Source organism: Haemaphysalis longicornis, unplaced genomic scaffold, assembly GCF_048455015.1.
Source record: "Haemaphysalis longicornis isolate Haplotype H1 unplaced genomic scaffold, Haemaphysalis longicornis Haplotype H1 scaffold_1, whole genome shotgun sequence".
Taxonomy (NCBI): Eukaryota; Metazoa; Arthropoda; class Arachnida; order Ixodida; family Ixodidae; genus Haemaphysalis; species Haemaphysalis longicornis.
Genome location: NW_027526203.1, coordinates 39,727,015 through 39,751,854, shown reverse-complemented (window position 1 = coordinate 39,751,854; position 24,840 = coordinate 39,727,015).

The window sequence follows — 24,840 nt, the reverse complement described above, 5'->3', positions numbered from 1 at the left end:
TGTTGTGACTAACAATAGTGCAGTAGAAGTGTGGCAGTTTCACAATTCATTTGTAAAATTGGTTGCGAACTCAGTATTCCAACACTGAAACTATGCAAGTCATTACGTTAACTTTGTTTCAGTGGATTCAGCATCTAAAGGTCCAACGAGACGAAAGGTCCAATAGTGGATATTCCGTCTCGCTGATCATTCAGGCTCGATTGGACTTTCCGTCTCAGAGGATCTTTCGTCTCGTTAGACATTGAGGCTCTTACTATTAAATGAATGTCTGGAGCACTCTGAAGTTACCTTGAATGCCCTCTACCACAATATAGTTGTGGGACCTTCTGCATTTTCACATGCAATACCTTTTACACGATAATTTGAAGTGAAATGTATGCCTGGCACCTCTGATTTACGTCACAAAATTTGAGTGCGCCTGCAACGCTACTGACGAAAGCAAGCTTGGTCGTGAGTACGTTGCTGAGGGTGCCGAAATATGACTCCAGTTTTTTTTCATTTGGACCTGTTTTATCATTTGGGCAAACCATCAGGGTTTTTCTCGTCGTTTTGTTGGAGTGCACTAGTATCAGTGAAAAAAATAATTTTCCCGACCTTCATGCCATGGCAGGCACACGAGCGCTAAGCAAACAGTCACATGTTCGTCCATCCAAAAAAAGGAGGGTGCTACGACAGTCGCCTAAAACATCCTACTTCAATATCTTCCCTTCTGATATTTCGTCTAAATTTCGTGCCCACTTATAAAAAAGACGTTATTGTGCTTCACGCTGTCACAAGAGCAAGCCCAAATACTAACTTCAAGCCTTGGAATTATCATAGTATTCACTTTTCAAAAACCGTCTTCTTTTCATCAATTCCCTTTCCTCATCTGTCCGCAGCAGTAGAAATTTGACGATGCCCTCAGCAGCATAGACTCAGCACCAGGACATGTGTTACATCGATAAATGGAACACTTCCTGAGCGTATGAAATGAAAATACGCTCAGGAAATAAAAGCTTCCTGAGCGTATCGCTGCTCTGTTCGCGCTCAAACTTCACACGGAGGTCGCATTTTGTGGTCTATTTTGTTTGGCACTGGGAACAACAACAGTAGATACCTGTTTATTCTGCCAATACATAATATCGATCTTTGACTATGGCAAAATGGCGACCAATATGGACGGGCAAGCTGATCTTGGATCGGTGGTGCCACCTGGGATATGCAAAATGAAATGAGCGATGACAATTCACGGTGGGAAGGAGCCGAATGAGGTAGCAGAGGATCAAAAAACCTCTTTTGTCGATAGCTTAGGATGGCCACAAATAATTACATAGCAGCTAGTACAAATCATAATACTGTACTCCTGCGGTTCATTGTTGTCGATACCGGTTACCTGGTTTCAGATAAGCTGTCGTCTTCTGTGCCAGGTTACCCTACTTTCCGAAATAAGGCTTACAATTCTTTGTTCACGTTTGTTGCTTTGTTCTCGTTTTACTTCTATTACTATTCTGTGCGTAAGTGTCTGTGCTTGTGACAAGGTGCCACGAGATCATTCACAGCATACGAAAAGGCATATCCTGTTCACCTGCAGTGATCGATATTATGGCGTCATGTCACAAGTACAGAATGTTCGCCATTCGGCTGGCTTGAGAGACAGGTAAGGTGTGCCGTACATAATGTGCCTTATGAGAAAAGCTTAAGTCGGATGATGTCTGGTTCCTTCACTCCTGCCCGTTTGTGCTTGGTGCGGTGGATGAATTTGGTTAGCTGAGTCATTGTGCGTTGAAGTTGGAGCCTGATCCGTCCTGTGGGATGGTGAGCACGAGTAGGCTCAATGGCCAATTGCACTCAAGATTTCAACCCCCTGAAAATGTTATTTCCGCATAGTCGGCCTAAAAAGACTGCATGCATGCATAGGCAAAAAAGGAATAAAAGTTGGTCTTCTGGGGGACTACTTGACTTTGCCCCAATCATTACACCCTTTAGGAACTAAATGTGAGCGGACAAACGGTTAATCTGCCACCGGGTTGTTCAGTTGCCGTACTCCCCAGGGATGGACAACTATACTTCAAACAAAGGAATGAACAAGAGAGAGCGCCAAGAGATGCTGCTCGAATGCAATTACAGTCGAACACGGATATATCGAATTCCAAGGGGATCGCGGAATAGTTCGATATATGAATAATTCGATATAAAAAATATGGGCTCTGAGACCTCACCTATGGCGGACGATCACTTACCGATCGTCGCATTCAAGAATGACAACTAATTCCGCACTCACGACGCAACAGGACGCTTTATTTCCGTGAAAAAAAATCGCTGATCTTGGCCTGCTTCTTCGTCCTGGAAATGAAATTAAAGACGCTGGTGTCGATCTTCTCGAGGCTGCACAACTAGAAAATTGCAGCAGCACGCTGCGCCTTCGCCCACCATGCACAACACGCACGCAAAAGAAGAGCAGCGCGCACGTACCACAAGAACTTTGAAGGTAACAATTCCAACGCTCTCTGAACGGACTCCAACAAAGCGCTCGCGATGGTCATCTCCGAGAGAAACAGTGATCTCCGAAAGGTGCGGGACAACTTGCCAAACATCAGCAACAGCAGCAAAATGCAAAAGAAGGAGGAGGCCCCCAGCGCCTTCGTTCCCTCTTCCCTTTCCCGAGACGACATCGGGGGAAGACAGACCCAGAGAGAGAGAGAAAAAAAAATCTCTTTTTCGGCGAGCCGGGGAACGTAACCAGCCGCAAAAAAAAAAGGACGTGCGCAGTCGGGGCATCCCTACCTCCCACTGTCACATTTTCCGAGCGTTCGGGCTTGTGCGCCTAGAGAGATTTAGCATACCGGGCTCCGACCGCTAACGCTACGGCGGCCGGTAGCGGGGCCCGACTGGGCAAGCGCAAATTCGTTCTGGTAGGGGGGATTAGTTCCGCGAGGCAGTCTTCGCCATGCCCGCGCATTCCTCCATATCTTCCTCAACCTCAATCGGGGGTGCAGCGACCCCCGAAGAGCCCCTTCCAGCTCGCACGGTGTTCGATATACCCGATGTCGGGAAAAATACGGTTCGATATAAACGTACGAATTCCTATACTTTTACACAGAATTTTCAAGGGGATAATTTATGAGTTCGATATAGACAATAATTCGATATACCCGTGTTCGATATATCCGTGTTCGACTGTATTTATTTTCATAGCGGGTCAGATGATTTTGTGTGCACGTTAATTCTAGTAAACCATGAGCGCTTGACCCGTCGTCCTTCTTTACCGTCGTTGTCCAAGTCACGCTGTATTTTTTGAATCATTAAGGAGTGCTCCAACTAAATCGAGAAGATAGCCCATACGTTGCTAAAAGAATCAATTGAGCAGAAGTTCGTTTTTCTGGCCTAAGAGTAATTGGCGAAATTTTGTGATTTCCGGCCCAGTCTTCACACGCCATTAATCATATGATGGTACCCTGTGCCGCAAACAAACAGATTAGTCTTATAGATTTCCATAATCACAATCACACTTTCTTGTTTGTTTTGCGGTGGAACTATTTTTAGGAGGTTGACGAAAGCCATCCGGTACGGCACATTCATGTGCAACGCTTTATATTGACGCAAAGGTGAGGCCCGCACATGACTACCTGCACAGTCGCAACGCTCATTTTATTAACGTAGCGCAACATTTGGCACAACACGCTTGAACCTACCGCTATCGGCTTAATCTTCACAACAAATGCATGTCTTGAACAAAACAGTGGGCCTTAGTATTGTTGGACCCTTCGTCTCGTTGGACATTCAGGCCAAAAGCAGTTTTTATGTAGCTTGAAATAAAATTCAAGAGAACAAAGAGCAGAATGCACATTTGGTGGATACTTCAATGCCCACAGGAGGATATATATTAAAAGGCGGGGGTAAGTGCGAAAGGGTTTAAGCGGAGGTTGTTCAGAGAACATGCCTGATTTACAGCATCCCTAAAAGGGCACTTGCAAAGTGGCCTTTTATAGTCCAGTATAATTGCTGGCTTTTTGTAAATGTGAAATTCGAACCTGTTATTAGATACAGAACCTACTTTTTGTCGTTCCGTTACGACGTCCTAGTAAATTGGCAGAAGTCTAGCTTTCATGCTGGAATAGAATAAGTGCATGGACGAGGGATAATGAAAACAAGCGTCCTGCTGTCACCATGGTCTGCGTACCCTTTCTTTCACCACCGCCGCTGCCATCTTTCGTCCCCGCAACGCGCAGCATGTTACGCGGGTAGCAGCTCCGTTAGGCGAAACAACCTCGGGCGCTAACCGAACGCCAAAGCGATCGTAACTGACCAGCACAACCGCGCGATGCTTGCAGCGGCTGCCTGCAACAATCGCTGCCCATGCAAGCATCGCACTTCACCGCCGAGTGCGCCGACATGAAGAGCGACAGCACAAAGTAATCGGTACATAGGACACAACACACCCTCCACTCCTCCACATCTCATTTGCGCATTTACCGCGAAATCCGAATGTGGTAAGTACGTCGAGCTCTACGCTCCGATGCACACAATCGAACCTCACTGTATTCGCCACATCACAGCACGGCGTTTGTTCGTGTGGTGATCTCTGGCACGTTGTTGCATGTCATTGCTGGTGGCAACGTGACTTGTAGGATAGGTACTGCAGAACTAGTGGTGGCAAACTTCGTCCTCGATTTTTCACGAGATGGATCGGTGTCGTCATGGTCACCGTTTCGTCGACGAGGCCTCAGCACGCCGGCTACACCCGTGAGCTCCTAGCACAGCACACAACGCGAAGTCTACCGTTTGCAGATCGACGCTGCACTTGGTTTAAATAACCGGCCTTGACAACGTAACACGCGGATAGCACTGACGTTTAGAGGAAGAAAATGGGGCGTCAAACAAACGCCGACGCCAACGTAGAGAAAACGCGCACGGCACGATTTGTTTTGGGCAAAGCAAGAACGTGACGAAACAACGGTCTTTGTCACGTGACTTTTGGTCTTGACGTCACGACCTTTTTGATCACGTGACAAGAGCGCGAGGGGGCATTTCCTCCATGCGAGGGGGTGTCATAGAGATCGTCTGTGAAATGAGGCTCACCCATTGCTAAAAGTGTGGAGGAAGTGGCGCCATTTTTGTTGGGCCAACGTTGCCTAGTTTTTTACGGCTGCGGCGGCTAAATCTGGCCAAATGCTACGGCCAATTTCTTACGGCACTTTGACTCTAGCTGCCTCGTTACGCTTGAAACACAGCGCAGTCGCTACGGAAAACGTTTTTAGATTAGGTCAGTTTGAAAACTTCGCCGTTGGAGGCGGCCCCAACTCGTATCACGGCTGCAGCGGCGCTGGCGTCACCTCGAGATCAGCGGAGCGAGAAGCAGCCGCCGCTGGCTGATGTTGGCAAAAGCCTCCCCGCTCAGCGTTATCGAGAGCCACAGTCGGTGCTTTGCTTGTTGTGCGTTTCTTCATTGTGAAGCGAAGCGAAATTCTTCGCAGCTGAGACGTAGTGCACACCACCGTGCTGTACGGACCCAAACACTGCTCCCGTCGTCTGCGTTCGCTTTCGCGAGCCGCCCGTACCGCGAAGCTGTTATTAAACCGGAAACAGCAGAGGAGAATGGGGAAGAGTGCTGGGCTCAGTGGGCTCATGTCATGGCGGGCGCGGCTTCACAAATGTGGCGTCAGGGCCTCTCCTAACCTTTTCTTTCCTCCATGCCTTAGCCAAAATGAGCGCTGCCGTTTTTTTTTATCGGAGCGATAGTACGGAGAAGGTCATAATAATAATGGCTATGGCCACAGTACTGTACAAAGGTCGCACAATTATCTGGCATTGTGTTGCGGGAGGTATAGCACCAAAACTGAAATGAACTTGTTTGGCGTTTGGGGTCGCCGCATGACCTATCGGCTGTGATATCACGGTATTTTTCCTAGCTTTCTGAATACGAGGCCAAAAATACGGTCTAATCGAAAGTGACACATGCCGATTGGTGCAAGCCCTTCTACTTTGCCGGATGTCATATGCGGCTCCCTTCATTGAACTCAAACCTCAAGAGGTCAGCAAGCCGGACGCGCTTATACGAAAAATATACAAAACACCATTAGGCCTCCCCACTCACATCTCCAATGAAAAAATACTCCGGTTGGTGCTACACAACACTCTTGAAGAACTAATTGAAGCCCGGCGCAGCGCAAGCTGCCGCCCGAGAATGGAGTTCCCAGGCATTCCCATCTTCAACACAAGCTACCCTGAGAGGCACGCACCATACCCACCTGGCACCCCTCGGCAACAGCTTCATCTTAGTCTTGTCACATTACACCCACACGAAAAGAACATATCCTCCCCCCACAAGACATTATCTAACTACGAGGTATATATTCACCGCAGACTTCAAAGTTAAACCTTTAACATCCACACCATCCTAGCACACATATCGTCATCCATAACTGCCCGCACTGCGCGTACACTCCTCTCACAACCTTCAACCAACGTGTCTTCTACCAACGTCTAAACGCATCGAGAACATTATACACTTACCAAAAACATGACAGTCACATTAGTAGTCCGTTTCCAAGCACACATGTTGCTGTTTTCATGAGTCCAACTTTATAGGAGCGGAGGGACTCAGCCGTTTTAAATGCTACAGGCTACGCAAGAAGTATGGGTCAGAGGTAGAAGTAACAACAAACTATGTGACCCTTCATAATCTTCATCACACGAAGCTTCAGCATCAGGGCGCGCGAGATGAGCCACGTGCCAGAGAGCCCCGCTCTACCTGGTGCAACCGACGGACACTCGCAGTTTTCGCGGGTCCACGTCGCCATTGAGTTGCATACGTAATTATACGTCGACGGTGCCACACTGCCTAATCGGTCGCATATAAAAGAAAAAAGCACTCAAGCATCCCGCTCATTTACACAATTAACAACGAAACAATTGTGCATTCTGATGACACACGATGTTAGCAGCCAGCAGTTTGAATGTAAAGTATTGCGTGGCTCTGGGCTGCACCAAGAACCCTTCAAGATATATTTACCGGCCATTCCTTCCCGTCCCCTCAACACCTCACAACAATTACGAACAGGACTATGTTGTAGATAAAGCCAGGCAAAGCTTAGGTTCATTTATTGCTTTCCGTCGTGCTTACATGCCCTTACGCCAAATATAACATTTATGAACACATCATCCTGATGGAGCAGAAGGTGCGTAGAGTTTTGGACAGTTGCTGACTAATACAGGTGAAGTCATACGCGGCTCTTCTTCATCCGGAGTTTTTTGTGGCAGACTTGCCGATGAGTAGAGAAATTGGGATACGTTTGGGTTATTTTAGGATACTTCGTGGGGGCTTGTTTTTCGTGTGAATATTTTTTACTTACCTTGTCTGTTTCACAAATAATTACAATTTACACTATTATAGCAGACAAATTTGGTAGCTTTGCTAATTAGGCATTCTTGTGATGGTTGTTGCTGTGTGGTATTTGCCAAAAAATGCTTTCGCAAGAACAGTAATATGCAATTTAATATCCTTACCTGCACCAGGTTAGTATGCGGCAGTGGGTTACATTTTATTCTGGTGACATCGCCCTAACAAAATACAATTAAGCTCAATAGTACCATCCACACTATGCTGTGGTTGGTAAATATATCTCTTCCGAAAATTCCCCTTTCCAGAGATACCCGGAGCGAAAATGGAAAAGAAACACAACACCGCGTGCTGTGTGGAAAGCTGCGCGCTTCCTTTCCTTTTAACGTTGTTTTTTTATGCCCCGGTTTGTGAATATTCAAAACATTCACCATTCAAATAGTTTGTGTAGTGGTGGCGGATAGTAATAACAGGCGGCAAATCAACCTGAAGTCTCCATTGTAAAATCAATGACACAATCTGCGCCTGCATTCGTATGCTATGTGAGTAATTTAGGCGCCCTCTTTATTACAGCCAGTGATTTATGGGTGCAACCTACATTGGGGGCAGTACAAAACACATCATCACATGAATTGCAAAACTGTTTTATTGCTCATCGTGTGAAATTGCGCAGAAAAGAAACTGACACCGAATACGAAATCGCAGAATGGCGCGCAATTGCCCACTAGGAATTTTGCTCAGATATAGTGCAGTTGACCCCACTAACTCAAACTGATTCACACAAGAAATAACGAAGTATACACGTTGTACAAACGCGGTAAAATGAGCAATGGCTGGCTGTGCATATTGACCCTTCCCGACCTTTAGGAAAAATGTCTGCTTTCTCTATATCAGTTTTGCCCCTGTTGCTCTACACCAGCGTTGTTTTTGGTGAATACGCGCCCTTTTTCGAGACAATGCGTGCCGCAATGTGCCTACCAAACGACGTTTTAAAGATGGCCTGGTCAAAAGCCACAAGCGCGATTGATTCCTCTGAAGCACCAGACGAGGGGTTTTGAATATTACCGTCCGTTAGAGGTAAACTTGATATTATTGAGTGGCATGTGTTTGCTTTAGCTGGACCCGTCATCCTTCCCAGAAACCATAAATTTTACAGCCCCCATGAGCTTACGACACAACTCAGAATTTTTACTAATGCAATGACTAGGCATAATCATGTTAAGATGAGGTCGTTGTGCGCTTAATACCTTTCCTTCAACACCACAGCTCTTTTTTGTGCAACCATTTTAACATCTGCGCTGAGTTCGCGACTTTTAACTACTCATAACTAGTAGTGATCAGCGGGATCCCCGTTTTATTTGTCCCACGCGATTCTCCCTATCGAAACCTTTATTTTGATACCCCACCCATCCACATTCTAGCGGCATCACTACGAATGTTAATCCAATATATGACTCAGCAGGAGTGTGTTATGATTATAGCCAGAAAGCAATTTTTTGAGGCCGTGCTGGCCAGCGCGGTCCTGAAGAACCAGCGTGGCCTGGTGACCCGGGCTCTTCGTGCTGCGGCAGGCCATGGCATCCAGGACTAGGGACGCCAACCATAGGGGACGATCACCTCAAGACTAACGCAGGAGTTCATCCTCCGATCCTTTACCACTTGTGGCCAATAAACGTTTATACTACTACTAATACTACTACTCGCACGTGATACCCCTCATCGAGACCTTCAATCTGATACTCCACACGCCCTAGCGGATTTTAACCTAATACATGAATCACAATGGCTGTGTCATGATTATAATCAGGAAGCAATTTTTTATTTGTCCCACATGATTACCCTCATCGAGACCTTTAATTTGATACCCCGCATGCCATAGCGGCATCATTTTGAATTTTAAACCAATCTACCACTCCCCATGTAGGTGTCATGTTGTCCCACGTGATTTCCCTCATCAAGACCTTCAATTTGATACCCCACACACCCTAGCTGCATCATCCTGAATTTTAACCTAATGTCTGACTAGCCATGATTATATCATGATGCGGTCATTAAGCTGAACGCGCGTCGCAGGGACCTCATTTCTGAAATAACAAGATGTGCGTATCATATGACTAAAATCAGGACAGGTTGCGAACGACTGCACATTAAAACAACACGGAAACATGCGCCATGACACGCATACCCAGACAAATAGCGGACATCCAGTAAATGTTTGGCATTTCTTCCATGGGTGGCCCGGTTGACCGGCGCCAGCAGCGACACCTGTCCCAGGTTCGGGCCTTTATAATAAGCCAGTCATGTAAACAAAAACAAAGGCAGTCTCGTGAACACGTCGTAGTTCACAGACTCATGGGAACAGTTGGCTCCGCCACAAGGCTATTTTTGCGAATGAAGAACATGAATGGACGGTACCCTAACCATAAACAGGTTGGATATAAATGAACTGAGGATACGTTACCTTTCTCCACCTCCTTTGTTTCTCCCCCGGCCCCAACGCACCCTCAATCCTGAATTCTCTGTGTCATGAACATACAGCCCATATCAAGCATATCAAGGGTTTGGTATCCAATACATACTTGCATTTCATTATAAACGGCACTAGTCATCATGGCCTAGCAAGTATAGCTGTATTAATTCTGCAGCGGCAGTTGTTTCCGACCTCACTGGAGTTACGAGATCATGTCTTTCTTACCAAACGCGAGAACTTGAGCAGACCAGTTTGCGCCCATACGTTTCGTAAAACCGCGGAATTTTCAAAGCTCTGAATTCATATAAAATCTGAGCCCATTTGAGACAGTCTGAGTTTTGAGTTCTGACTTCATTTTGAGTTTTGAGCCCGAGTGAGTTCTGAGTTAATTTTGAGTTCTGAGACCGAGTGAGTTCTAAGACCATTTTGAGTTCTGAGTCGAAGTCAGTTCTCAGTCTATTAGAATTCTGAGCCCGAATTCTTTTGAGCGCGAGTGAGTTCTGAGCCCGAGTGAGTTCGGAGTTTTGAACTCGCTTGGGTTAGAGTGTGAGTGAGCGTAGATGAGTTGCTCCGGGATGAGTCTCAGTTTGAGTGAGCCGGTCTCCGGGTCGTGGCCACCGCGCCCTAACCCTTTATGTAAATAAAAGTTATTTCTCTCTCTCTCTCTCTCTCTCTCTCTCTCTCTCTCTCGCTCTCCAACTTTGCTGAGGTATGGTCGTAACACTGTAGGAACACATGTTCAATCATCTCGAGTTTTTTGCACGGGCAGCAGTCAACACCCCACGGAAGCTAGAGACCTTTCTTTTTCTTTTTGCCAAGTTAGCACTGGCAGTAGGCCCGCGCGAAGTTTGAAAAAGAACATCTTAACCCATCGCATAAAAGCCATTCTTTTTACTCTTTTCAGAACACCTTTTCCTGGTTCTGCACAGTACACTGATCTATACAACAGAACAGGAAATACACTATCAAAAGGTCATGATACGATGTTTCGCGTGTCTCGCTGGACACGTACACAAGTGTGAAGCGGGCACGTAAAAACTTGGTAGTCTGTACCACTTCGCTGAAATTATCTCTAGTTGCTCAAAAAGAGAAAAATGCGGACGTAACGAGACAGTCCGGGAACGCTCTAGACAACTTAATCCTAAAAAAAAGAGAAATGCGCAGAAATGGATGTTTTACGCCTCAAAGAAACACAAAACGCCATTCCGACATGGTCTAAGCAGTTTAGATTTGGAGAGGAGTGCATGGACGCGCAAAATTACGCAGAAAAATCATAAACACCTCAGTATAACGACGGCAGTCATTCAACGCAAGGCTTTCTTCTTGCGAAATAAAATGGCGAAGGGTCCAAGCCAAAGCCGCTGGGATCAGAAGTGCGCATTGCGTGTGAGTCGAAGTCAAAGCTCAGCGAGGGGAAGTTCAAACCATCTGCGAGTCGAAGTCAAAACGCAGACGACAACCAAAGAATCCATCGCGAGAAAGCTTCGCGTTCAACCATCGTCGCCGTTAGACGGAGGGGTGCATGATTTTTCATAGCTTGCCCTATTGCTATGAAACTATAGCTTTCCCTATGCTTTCAGACGTGAAGGAAAGAGTGAAAACGTTTATCGGATGTGTTATAATTTTTGTAAAGATTGACACATATGCGAGATTCTTTTGACTGCAAACACAAATTTCCACCGAGAGCATTTGCGGTAAACTAACAGACAGTTTCACTTTGTGCAGGCGGTGCAAGGAGTGCAGGCGCTCGTAAGACTGACGACGGACACCCAGAGGAGCGAGACTGCGCTTCTGTGCTTAATGCCACTTTTACCACGGCTATTGAAAGAGTAAGAAACTGGATAATAGTTGGTCCGTGAACGTTAAAAAAATTACACCCAGTCATCGTATCCCTCTGCACGAATTCAAAGACTACGAACAGCTTCAATCTTAGTATAATCACCACATGAGAGTACAGTTCAAGTTTCCGAAGCCCATTACACCATGTGCATGTGCACGCAAGCCCCGAGCCCCCACCAACCCAACAGACGGGCGCGCCCCATAAAAAAAAATTCCTTGGGGCACGTAAATTTTCTTACGTGTTCTGAAGGCGAACGTCGACACTTATTAACGACTATTTTACTGCTGTATTGTATCACCGTTCGTTTCCTTCCTTTCATTTCTCTGTCCTTTAGCGCAATTTACATCGGCCAGCTTATTTTCTTCTACTCACGTAGCATCACGTTCAGGTGTCACGCGGCTCACACTGCTCTACAGCTTTTACGTTTCGACTGGATAAGTTTGTGAATTTCGCGGAACGGGCACACTGAAGTCCATCGAAGCTTCCTGGCCAAACCCCCAAGTGGGTATGGGCCACGGTGAAGGAATAACTCATGTTCTACCGCTGGCCACATGCCGAAGAAGCGCCTCTAGCCGCTACTGGGGAGACCCAGGTTCAAATACCGCCGCATCACGCGTGTGTTTTCAACAGTGGTTCAGTTAAGTTTGAGTTCTAACCATGCCGGGCGTCGCTCAAAAAAGGGCCCATCTCCCCGCGAGGGGGACTCGAGTAAATGCGTCGCATAGGGGGTGGGTGTATTGCGTTAACGTTTAGTGTTTGGGGAGTTGGTGGTAGTGAATGCGTTGTATCAGCAGATTCTTGGCGTAGTTTGAATGAGTCAAGGATATAAGGCGCGTTCGTAGCCTTTCATTCTGTGTCGGTTTTGTGGCGCAGTGGGAAGAGCACCATGTACCTCGCGTTCCGCCCACAGGTAGTGAATGCGTTGTAGCAGCAGCTTCGTGACGTAGTTTGAATGAGTCAAGGATATAAGGCGCGTTCGTAGCCTTCCATTCTGTGTCGGCTTTGTGGCGCAATGGGTAGAGCACCATGTACCTTGCGTTCCGCCCGCAGGGTCGTGGGATCGAAACCAGGCGCCGGTAAGTATTATTTTTTTATATAGTGTAGGGGGAGGGGTGCGGACCTGTTGTTGAGAGCGAGGAGGGTAGCGTGATGCGGGAGAAGAGGAGTGGGGGAGAGGGCGCACCTGGAACGGCTGTTGCGGACGCCGAGGCACGCCGACAACGCCGGGTGACATCGTGAGTTAAAGAAATTCTCTGCGTTTAAAATCAGCGCAGCAAATTGGAGAAGAGGAAAATCCTGGGCCAACAAGTGTGAGGGAAGGTGGCGAGGACGCAAGGAGCCGACGAGCAGTTGCGGAGAGTGCCCCTCATGCACAGATGTTCGGGTGCGGAGGCCGGGTCGGGGGGAGGGCTGGAACTCAAGCATAAACGGCTCCGCTGTTAACAAATTGGGCCACCATAGCAGATGAGGTGCGAAGTCTGAGGAAACACCGAAGCTGGTGGTCTTCACTACCAGCAATAGCAGGAGGCTTGCACAAGGAAATGATATTGTGGCGATAGGTGTGGGGGGGCAGCTGCTGGAAAGCCAAGTTGAAAGGCCACAAAAAGGCTAAGTTGAAGCTACCAGCTAAGCAGCAGCCTTGCAGAAGAAAAAGTTCGAGTTGTGTTGGGTGGAGGGGTGGTGAAGGGGGAAAGCTACCGGAAAGCCAAGTTAAAAGACCATAAAAAAGCCTAGTTAAAGCTAGCTAACAGCCAATATAAAGTTAAATAAGAGCACAGTTAGAGCTATAGAAAACGCCAGGTTAATAGCTATAGGAAAAACCACGTTAAATCCATATAAGAGCCAATATCACGCTATAGGATACCCAAATTAATGCAATACGAAAGCTCACTTAAAGCTATAAAATGCCAAGTTAAAGCCAGGGAAGAGCACCAGCTCCACTGTTGGCCCAGTATTCGCATCTCAGTTGAGGAGGTGGCCGAATTTTTTTATTTGTTTAAAATTAGCAGCAGCGGCCATGTTCTTGACCGGACGACTACGGCTTTTCGCAGAATGGGGCGTTCAAGGATTTCTCCTTGGAACACAATGAAATTTGTGATGCACCCTGTGGGGACCATCAGACTCTTCGTGTGCACGGGCTGTACAACACATTCACACCTGCTCGGTGGGAGTGCATTGAAGGTCGCTGACTGTACAGGGAGGCTCCCTCGGCAGACTCCGTTGCATGATCACCGTCAGAAAGGTGCTCATGAGAGAGGAAACGAGCTCACGTTACCCGTGGTGCTTCGATGACGAAGCTACTCCGCGCAGCCGGGGCTTCGTAACCCCACACTCAGCGGGGAATACCACACACTCGGGGTCGGCGCTCGCACTTTTTCTAGGCCCTTTTCAACCAGCTACTACCAGCTATTGGCAGTAATACTTCCAACACTCATCGCTGAGACCCAGTTGACGTATCGGTCCACAACCGTGAAGCCAGTCTCTCTCACAGAGGAGAAAAAAAAATATGCCCCTTTTACTCTGTGGGGAAGGATGACCTGCGAAGCTAGGCGCAGTCCACGAAGTGCCCGAAGCAAAAAAACGTTTTACTGTAATTTGTGGTTGAGCACACTTCCACGCCAATTAGCTTAATGAAAATTCGAAGAACCCCAGCTTTATTCTCGAGGACAAAGATGGAGCTGTCTGTTTCACTGCCGCGTCGCCATCTTACTGCTTTTGTAACATACCGACCCAATCCGCTAGACCTCTGAGATGATGCCGAACAGGTGGAAATGGAACGTTTGACGTCCACCTTTAAACCACCCGCCAGCACAACGGACATGCCATCAGTAAGGGCATGAAAGCTATAGCTGTGATTGAACGCCGCCTCCCAACCCATGCACGCATAAACCGGCAACCTGTAACGTGTGCGTGCTTAGAATTGAAAGAAACCGTCGAAAATGTTGCTCTGAAAGCCGTTTAAGCTCAACAGATAATAATGGCCTACGTCGGTGTTCCAAGCGAGCAAGTTGCTGTTCATCCGGGAGGGGTTCGTAGCTACTCGACGAGCTAGAACTTGAGGCGGTAACGGTGGTGTCGGCGGCTTACACTGTTTTCGTGCCCATTCGTGCTTCTTTTCGGGCCAACGCTCCCTCAATTCCCGCTCTTCTTTCTCCAAGCGAACGATATGCGTCCGTCCCATAGCGAGTTAAAACTTGTAAGTCCTCGATCTTTATTCTAGCGGACAAACCTGTGGCTGTCCGTTTCCCTCCCCCGTCGTAGTCATGTTTTTGTTTGTGTAGCCCACCAACCAAGACTCAAATCGCTCGATTACCGAGGACAGCTGACAGGGTGGATTGAGCTACGGGACTTCCACGTTTAAATATCCCACCATCTCCATGGGCATGTCATCGGTAGCGGCATGAAGCCCAGCTGTGCGTGCAGGTCCACCTCCTTCCACCCGCATCCCGCGCATTCCTAAAATAGCAACCGAGGATGGGGAATACTTAGGCGTGAGATACACCGGCAAAAATGTTGCTCAGAAAGCCTTTCAAGCCGTATAAGAATTATGGGCTCACACCGGTGTCACACATGGGCAAGTCTCTCTTCAACCGCGTGGAATTCGCACCTACTAGGAGTAGTTGAATTTGAGCCGACAATGGCGGCGGCGGTTTTTGGTCGTTTTTCAGCCCATTCGCCCTTCCGTTGATTTTCCGCAGCCATATCATCGACCTGTATTTTACAGCAAAAAATGTCAACTTGCCATGAAGCGTATTTTGAAAGTGAATTTACCACAGTCATGTGTAGGTTCTCGCGGAAGGTATCGTGAGCCGAGGACCCAGAGCCCTAGATAGAGCAACCGTGCTTCTTAATTAGACGGTGGTAGTTCAGTGCAGACAGCAACTCTGCGTGCGCAAGCCACTTTCGGGGGCAGGAGTGCACATGCGTAGAATGCAAGCGGGAGCGTCGCGCTTTGCGTGCACCCGCACGCCTAGGGTTCTTAAGTTACACGTCTTGCGGCTTTGAGTGCTGCGCGCATTGCCCACCCCGCCTCTCTTCGGGCTCTATCGCTATAGCACAACGAGTTGACTTTGCAAAATAGCATCCACAGTGTCACGGAATGGCTCGAACGGGGCAGCCCGCATTCGATTTAACATCCCCATTGATATGGAAATGTTGGCGTGCGTGTGAAATTAAAATCCGTGCGAATAGCCTCCAAAGTGCAGAAGCTACTTTGGCAGCCGTTCACGGCTCGTGCTGTGCGCTACCGCACGGAGCTGCTACTCGGGCAGTAGGCATTGACCGACCGGATCAACCTACTCAGGTGAGTGCGGTGATTGCATAACTGTAGCTTACGCTAACAAGGGTCGCCTAAATCTCCCAGTGTACCCAGTGTACGAGAAGCGTTAGAGCCTCCTGCAGGCGCTCCTCAATATGGCGCGGGAGCACGGAGTAAGGATTTTTGCCCCGCGAATAGCGGGCACTGTCCCAGCATCAAGGATGCGGAAAAGCACACTGCTGCTTCGACGGCCTTGGTGCGCACCTAGGCCACGCACTGGAGGGACATCTTCGCCGCGCAGCATACGGCGCGCAGTGCAGACCCCCGCCCCGCTGATGAGTACACATTCGCGATATGCAGTACGAGAGACTGTCAGCGAGTTACTTACCTGCGTTTCCCTGGTTAGCAGGCCAAAAAATTGGAGTTGCCGTAATATAATCGAATCCACGATTACTTTGCTACAAGCGTCTGCTATTCAAACTTTTCTGGCTTTTTAGCACAACACCACTGCTGTGCAAAAAAGCTTACCCATGTAAACCTTGCGCATGGTTTACCATGTAAACCATGTAAACCCTGCGGAAAAGAAACAGAAACTATGCGGCACATAGTGTTAGAATGTTAGGGTATCCATCCAAATCTACATGAAGGGAACATTGGGCTTCCAGAAGCCCTAGGATTTAAGGGTATCAGAGAGGAAGTTAACTTTAAGGCTGTCGAGGGGACGAAAAGAAGATTAGAATGCTGGTGGTCGAAAAGCAGAGAGGGGGATATTGCCTAGGACAGTTACCACCTGTAACAGGGAAAAAAAGTATTTCGGGCCTAATAAGCTTTAGTGCCTGCCCTAAGCAGCGCTAGTATTAAACCAAGAGTGTAAAACATGATTATATAGTCCTTTTTGGTAAGATGAGGTGTCATCACCCCGCTTCAAAGGGGAAACCAATCGCCATCATCATCATCATCATCATCATCAGCGCTAAACAAATGTGTGCTAGCCATGATGTATGTCATTTTAAGGGGAACACCACTTGGACGTAAAATTTGAAACCTAAACGTACTTATTTCCATTCACAGGGTAATGGCTCCGTTAAACTAGTTGCTCCCCCTTACCGATGCTTGCAATGCGTTCGAACCGCTAGTATGCCTAGCAGACGCCTCTTTTCAGGAAATGGAAGGACTGCAAATGGTCAGGAATAATTAATCTACGCAAAACATGATACAGTGGAAACTCGGGCTCACCCGAATGATTATAGAGGCTTACAACATACGACGGCTGGGTTACCTTTGAACTGGCATGTGGTTTGTCGACCTCATTATAAATAAAACTTGCAAGAAGTTGAAGGACTGTTTATTGTCAGATAAGAGCCGAGACGAGCACACATTTGAGCGTCCAGATAAATCGTAGTTCTCGCGCGCCAAGAGCCTTCTGCGGTGCTTCTTCTTCAGATGACACCAGCATGAGCGCATACCCTTATGCCTAGATTAGACAGCCTCAGAGAGCCTAACACGGCACGTGTCCACATGACTTATACCTGTCTGTGAAACATACCTCGATGGCCTGATGGTGCTATGGTATATGTGCTCAATAATATTGGTACAAAAAATAAATTCATAAGCACTTCTGCAAAGTCTGTTTCACAGCCAGCTGGGCGCGGCTCTCTTGTCGAGAGCCGCCACTGACCGTCGAAAGTAGTATAGAAAGAGTGCCAGCAGGCAGCAAGCGTGCCGAAGGAGAGAGGGCGCCAACGAACTTAAAGGTGATTTTATGACAACGATGCGGCGGCCATCTCCCACCTTTCTTCATGGAAGTTGGAAGGAATGCTGAAATACCTGAACTTTCCACGTGAACTGAAACGATTTCCTTTCGGTTTCACTGATGGACGAAATAACAAGTGACGTTTCATCCACGTTTTCGTTCCACCCAAGAATATTTCTTTCTTTGCTTTGCGGTTGCTGTTTTTGTTCCGCTTTGACACCCTGCCAGCCGCGCAGAGCCCTGATTCTAGGGAAGCTGTGGCGTGTGCCAGTCTGAGTGTCGCTGTCTGCTTGCTGGCATAGCTTGCCCTGTAAGACGACGTAAAGGAAAGCGAAGAAAGACGGATACACGAAAAAAAGAAGTAATTCATGGCCAAAGACAGGGACACAAAAACGAAGAAACTAATGCAAATGCAATGTTGTGGCAAAACATTTTGCCTTCAAACCACTTACGCTTTGAAGGCAGTTTAAAGATTTAGCTGTTCTTACACAAGCAAGATGCCTGAAATACTAATGTTATATAAGAATGCAACACAGTCCACTCAACTTACCTCCATCGTGCCGCCTTCGTGGGTAGAGATCATCCAACTGGTACATGATGTCATTTGGGAACATCAGGGAGTGATACGTAAGGCAATGTACCCTATTGTGCCCTGAAAATGGGCCGAGAAATGGGGCGAGTGGTCCCATCGATGAAGGCCAGGAAGTTTGCACAGCCTGTCACAGAAAACGAAAATATGCTTTGACGCTTAGCTTTGCTCCAGCTGATGCACTCGAATCGGGTTAAGCATTTGTCGGCGTAACAGTACTGAATGGGTCTACAGTTTGGTTCTGGTGCTTTGAAAATGCCAAAATAAGGCACTTGCTGGCCTTGGTGCCTTGTTTTACTGACTGCGTGGTTTGCACTTAGTGCTTGCACTCTTAGGCTTTTTAAGGGGCCTGATATAAACACCGAAGATATGTTTCTTGAAATAGTCGCTTGACTAAGTGCTGCAAGACCACAATAGCACAGCTCTTGTGCGTGTGTGTGTACGAGATAAAGAGGGAAACATACAGTGCAACTGCAGCGTTATGAAAGCAAGGGTATGCAAGTGAAAGAAGAAACAATGCTTACATATGCCAGAGCGCTTGGCCACAGCCAGGTGTGATAATTGCAGTCGCTCAGGAGGAGGCCGAATGTTGCAACTAATGCTTCAGCACATTGGATATCGCACTGGGCATAAAGGAATAATGTAATCTGAAAATATTGTGCACGTCACACCACCTGTTGGGGTATGCAAGGCGGCGAAGTGCTAAGCACAGAGCGCGGATAACCGGCATGGCCACTCTGCAGCTGACCGCAACTTCCGGTATCAGGAGTGCGCCGTAAAGTCCATCTATGTCGTGTCTCTGAAATCTGAACTGCCGTTCGAAAAAAGTGCGCTCGATCTGGTAGTTGTCTAAGAGTCCCGAGCTTGACCGGTACCTAAGCAGTTCTGACTCTCGACTTCGCCTCAGTTCGTATTCGATGTCTTCCAGCGTGAGGTCTCCTTAAAGGGACACCGAAGTGAATTTGTCAAGCTCCCGGTTTTTTTTCGCACTGCGTAGACTGGCTCAAATTACCACACTTTTCATCGTTTATTCGGTTGATAAGTCGGTAATTATTTTATAAAGCGGGAAAGAAGAAAAAATTCACAGCATATCCACGGGGTGAATGATGATGAGTGGGCGAAGCTCCTGAGGGGAAATCATCGGTAAAACCGTGATCAAGAGATAAATACACCCTATCTAGTCGCGCGTGGCTATTGCCTTGGAAGTGTGTATAGCAAACGGAACCAGCATTACTCATGCTATCACCTACATCTTCCAGTGCAAAGTCGGCGACTATATCGCTTAGTACCACCGTACGTCCGCCCCGCCCCTAAAAGTGGACGAGCTAGTTTTGTCGCGTGCGGAACACACGCAGTTAAAGTTACCCATTAAAATAACTAGCCTTTCTGTGTTACACGGATTTCCTCAAAAAACAATTTCCTTTCGGCGACTTTGGTGGGGGCGTATACACAAATAACGCGCCATTCATTTGAACTGAACTCGAAGTCACATACAACAAACCGTCCTGACTCCGACGCGGTGACGGTCTTTGTTGTCGCCCCTACACTTCGCCGTATTAAGAGTGCACAACCCCCAGATAAACCCACCGCTTGCGAGACACAGACGTCGTAGCGCGACATAAATGGCCGCACCATACGGTCCGTCTGATCCTCCCTCTCAACCTTCGTCTCTTGCAAAGCAGCTATGTCTAGATCCTCATCTGTCACGAGATGGTACAACTGGTTTTGACGCCTTCTATCAGCAAGCCCCCTGACATTAAGCGTGGCTATGCGCATAGGCTTGCCTTGATAAACCATGTTTTATGACGGATCAGACTTCTCGCGCAACTATTACATTCAACCCCCGCCCCCCCCCCCCCCCCCCCCAAAAAAAAAGGTACATTTTGCACACTCTGAACATTGCATACACACCCCCAAATACCCCCCACAAAACACACCATAACCTCTAAGGGCTTCAAAGACACTGCAATAAACGCTAACCCTCCCTCCGCTCCCCTACCCCCCCCCCCCCCCCCCCCGTACAACACTATGGACTCCGGAAACATCAGGGGAACGACAAAAATACTCCCGCGACGCAACTTCCCAGTTCCATTTCGTCCGTTGGCACTTCGAAGAAACAGCAAAACCCCAAACAAAGAGCCAAAGGGTGCCGACTACCTTTTCAAGCCACGTGCTACGTGGGCGTAGCCGGTGGCTTCGTTCGGTCTGGGGGAACGCTGGTCTTCGGTTTAGAGCCCGGACGTCTAACTGTAACCGCCTCGGTAGGCGGCTCGTCGCCGCTGGGAAGTTCGTCGCCCTGCCCGGTGTCGTTGCTTTCGCGCTGCCGCTTTGCAGCGGCACCACTGAGGTCCATGTCTACGACGTCCACTACGGGAGCCGACGCCACGGTCTTCCCTTGGCTTGCCGTTCGGGTACCGCTGACCTCGTTCGATGCCACAAGTAGGGGAGGCGTCTTCGGCTGGACCGGCTTCTCCTTTTCAGAAGCTCGCTGGCCAGCCTCGACCTCAACCTGTCCTGCCATCATCAGCTCCTTCGCCGCCTCGTCGATGACTCCTGCTGCCGTTTCCTCCGCGCCTGCCTCGTCCATGAGGTGTTCGCGGAGGTCATCATCCCTTGTTGGACCGGTGATGCTAGCGTACGACTTGACGCATGTGCTCACGTCATGCCCGAAGCGACGACACGAGGAACACTTCGGCACCTTACAATCACGCCTGACGTGCCCCTTGAGGTTGCAGCGTAAACACTGCGGGGCCCTTCCTGCGACGACGACGAGGGCCTTGTCACCCGCCACACGAAGTTCGTGCGGCAGGTCGTCAATGGTCACGCCAGCCTTCAGTTTGAGGGTCACCGAACGCAGCGTCGAGCCTTTTTCCTGGATGCCGTCAACGCGCCACCGCTCCTTACGCACCTCGACAACACGCCCGTAGAGTGCCAGCGCAGCGCGAACGGCGTCGTCCGGCACGTTGTAGAGCAGCCAGTGCAGCTTTAGCCGCACTTCCTGGTTCGTAGGGTCGATGACGATGCAGCGCCGGTCCTTTACCTTGACATCGTTCATGGCTAGGATTTTCTTGACACCGTCAGCTGATTTGAAAGTCACGGCCCAGACGTGATTCATCTGATACGCCCCCAATGCCAAAACATCGGGGAGCAGTGCCAGACTAGTCAGGGTATCTCGAAAATCCTCGACCCGGTACGGGCGTGCACTCATGTCGGCATGAAATAAAACTGTGTTTAACACCGACTGGCTTGTTGGAAACTGGGGCAGAACAACTTGATAGTCTACGTAATCCTGAGCATTGATCCTGTTACCGCGGCTTTTACTGGCTAAGGATAGGCTTAGCCCTGGCCGACAACGGCATGCATCACTTGCCAATCTGGCGTCTGCTGGCGCTGCATGACACCCAAAGCGCACATTTAGATGCTAGAGTTTGTCCATGCATTAACGTGTGCGTGCAGTCAACTAAAACTGGTTCTTTGCAATAACTTCGCTGCGCGCGCTGCGCTACCGCAATGAGCGTACGCAACTCCCTGCGTACGCTCAGCTAGAACTTTCTGTTGTCTCGATAGAACCCCCATTAATTAATGATGATAATGCGACGCGTTATCCTGCCCGCTTCGCCGTCTTCTTCCTTTTGAACATCTTCCCGCAAGCCCGAGATGGTCAGGCGACGAATTCAATTAAGTACAGTTTTTACCCTGGACATTTACACATACCCTGTGGCGAGACGCATCGAGCATGTTCGAGCGATGCCGACCACGCCGTGGTGTAGCAATGATGCTATTAAAGTGCTCTGCACTGGCGGAGCGATGTCGCCCATCTTCAAATGTGGTGTTAGACGTCTCCTGTCCTGTGCTTGACGACGGAGCCAATTTGTGGATGTGACCGCTGTCTTTTGCATTCGACAGCGTAGGTTCAGTCTTGTCTTTCGATTCACTGATATAATGAATTACCTTCAAGGTTAACCTTTCCGGATATGTTACTGTCATCCTCTTGCGGGCGTGTTGGTTGCCTGGCCCGAGTCGCCCTGATATAAATCAGGTGTTTAAGGGCCTTTCTTCTTGCTACACTAGATAAACTACCAGCCTGTGATCTTTCCTGCCGGACTTGCGATTTCGTAGAGTTGGGTTTACTCTCCTTTACTTGGCTTTGAGACCGAGTCAACAGCGTAAAAACGTTCCGTTTGCAGGTCATCGTAGGGGTTCCACTGCCGTTTTAACCACTTGAATGCAGGAGTTTCCGCTTCTTCACTCACGAAAATTTTCTGTGCACTCTTGGCTTGTCCTGGTGCTTGAGGCACTGCATACGGCCCCCTTGGTTTCTGATATTTGTCGCTAGTGCTGTCCGGGCTTGGTTCCTTGCTGTTGTAATATTCACCCTCTTACGGGTACTTGACCCCATTTGGGACATACTTCCTTTCTTCACCTTTATCCTGGCCCATAACTAACCGAATTCGATTGCACGTTTGAGGTCATCATTTGTGATCCCCCGCTCCGGTTCGTAGTCCGACCCTTATCGGCTGTTTGCTTGAATCGGCTCTTTTCTCGTCTTTTCACGGGCTCCTTAGCACCGGTGGGGCTTTGACTTCTCTTAGGAAATTCACCTTCGCTCGCAATGTACGTAAATGGCGATCGCTTTACGTGACGTCCACGTGTTGGGTTTTGCGTGACGTTATCTTTTCGTTCTCGCTTCCACGATGCGGATTTCGACGTGAATATCTTTTGACTAGAGCTGTCTGTTTCTTTCGCCAGTTTTCCGTCATTACGTTTTCAAATTACTTCGCACTTACTGGTTAATTTCCCCCCGCACGGGGCACCTTGAGTAATCATGGTGACGGTGTTGGCGACACCGCGGACCCCGAGCCCCCCAACATAAGCTGTGTCCAACCGTGGCGATTTGTTTAAAGGTGAAGGGTAGAAGCCGTTAACGGTGGCCGTCAGAGCCTTGGTCAAGCTCCGGCCGATGGGCTCCCTGCCTGTCTACCAGGCAGGGAGTTCCGGGACCTCTTTGACTACCAGAATAAGGTCAAAGGAGAAAATGCCCCCGTCTCCCTGCTTCTATACTATGCCGTATGGTATTTTCAAAACCCCCCCCAACCGTGATCGGCCCCCTAAAAGGGGCCGCACCGAAGTATCGTTTCCCCCATTGCCATCTTTGACATTTCCTGAACTAGATCATTACTCTCGATTTCTTGTCATGGAGTCCCTCAATCCAACCCACTCACTCTCTTGCATCTCAGTCAGTCTTCTTGATCGCCAAGTATCTTGAAGCCATTAAAGGAAAATCGTATAAGTGCAAAAAACAAAGGTCTGGTGAACTCCTAATCGAAATAAATGACAAGCAGCAGTCTGCAAAGCTTCTTGCTCAGACAAGACTGGCTGATCTCGACATCAGGGTCACACCCCATCGGAGCCTCAACAGTCCGCAGGGTGTGATATCCGAGACAGATCTCCTGAACGAAACGGATGCGGATCTCCTTGCCGGCTGGAAGGATCAGGGCGTCACTGCCGTGAGACGCATCACTATCCGCAGAGACGACAAGGAGATTCCCACCAAGCACATCATCTTGACTTTTGACCGCGCAGTTCTCCCACAACACATAAATGCAGGTTTTATCCGTTGCTAAATCCGTCCGTACACCCAGAACCCGCGGCGCTGTATTAAGTGCCAGCGGTTCGGGCATGGTACAAACTCTTGCCGTGGCCGAACGACGTGTGCGAAATGCGCGGCGCATGATCATCCAAGCGATAATTGTCCATCCAATACCCTGTCTTGTGTGAACTGCGGCGGGCCGCATGCAGCGTACTCCCGCAAGTGTGAAAAGTTCCAACTGGAAAAAAAGATAATCAACATCAAGATAACTGAGAACATCACCTTCCCGGAGGCGCGAAAGAGGTTCGCCTCTTTCCCCCTGGGGAGGTATGCTGACGCGGCTCGCCGGGGGGTGGAGCGGCGTCTGGTGTCCACAGGGACCCAGTTCAGCGAGTCTGACCTGGTCCCGCCCCCGCCCCACGCTGGGTTGCCTCACGCAGCCCAACCCGGCACCACGCCGCTTGCTGAGGCAGCAGCGGTTGTGGCGCAAACCACTTATGTTGGGACCGGTGCCGCTCCCGCTTCCACCTCCCCGTCCTCCAGTGCGTTGGAGGGTACCGAGGTGAACACCACGGGCCCCGCACAGGCTCCCACCGCTATCGCACCGCCCGTGCCACCTCTGGCGCCTCCGACGGTGGCGGCTCAAATGAACGGCTCCCGAAAGGCGGCCAAGTCCGGGGGGCCCGGTTCGACGGGCACCCCCCTGACATCTGAGGACGAGATGGACGTCGCGCCGTTCTTGCCTGCAATGCACCGCAAGGAGCGGCCTCCGACGCCCAAGCCAGCAGCAGAAAGGTCCAAAAAGCCAAATCCTAGAGTAACAGCCCCGAAAGACACATGAACACACATACACACAGACTTCAGTAGCTTCTAAATCTCCATAATGGGAAGAGAAAATATTACTCAATGGAACTGTAGAGGCCTCATTAAAAATCTTGATGATGTCCATGAGATATTGCATTCGAACCAGCCAAGTGTGATGTGTCTTCAGGAGACGCATTTGAATACCAATCACACAAATT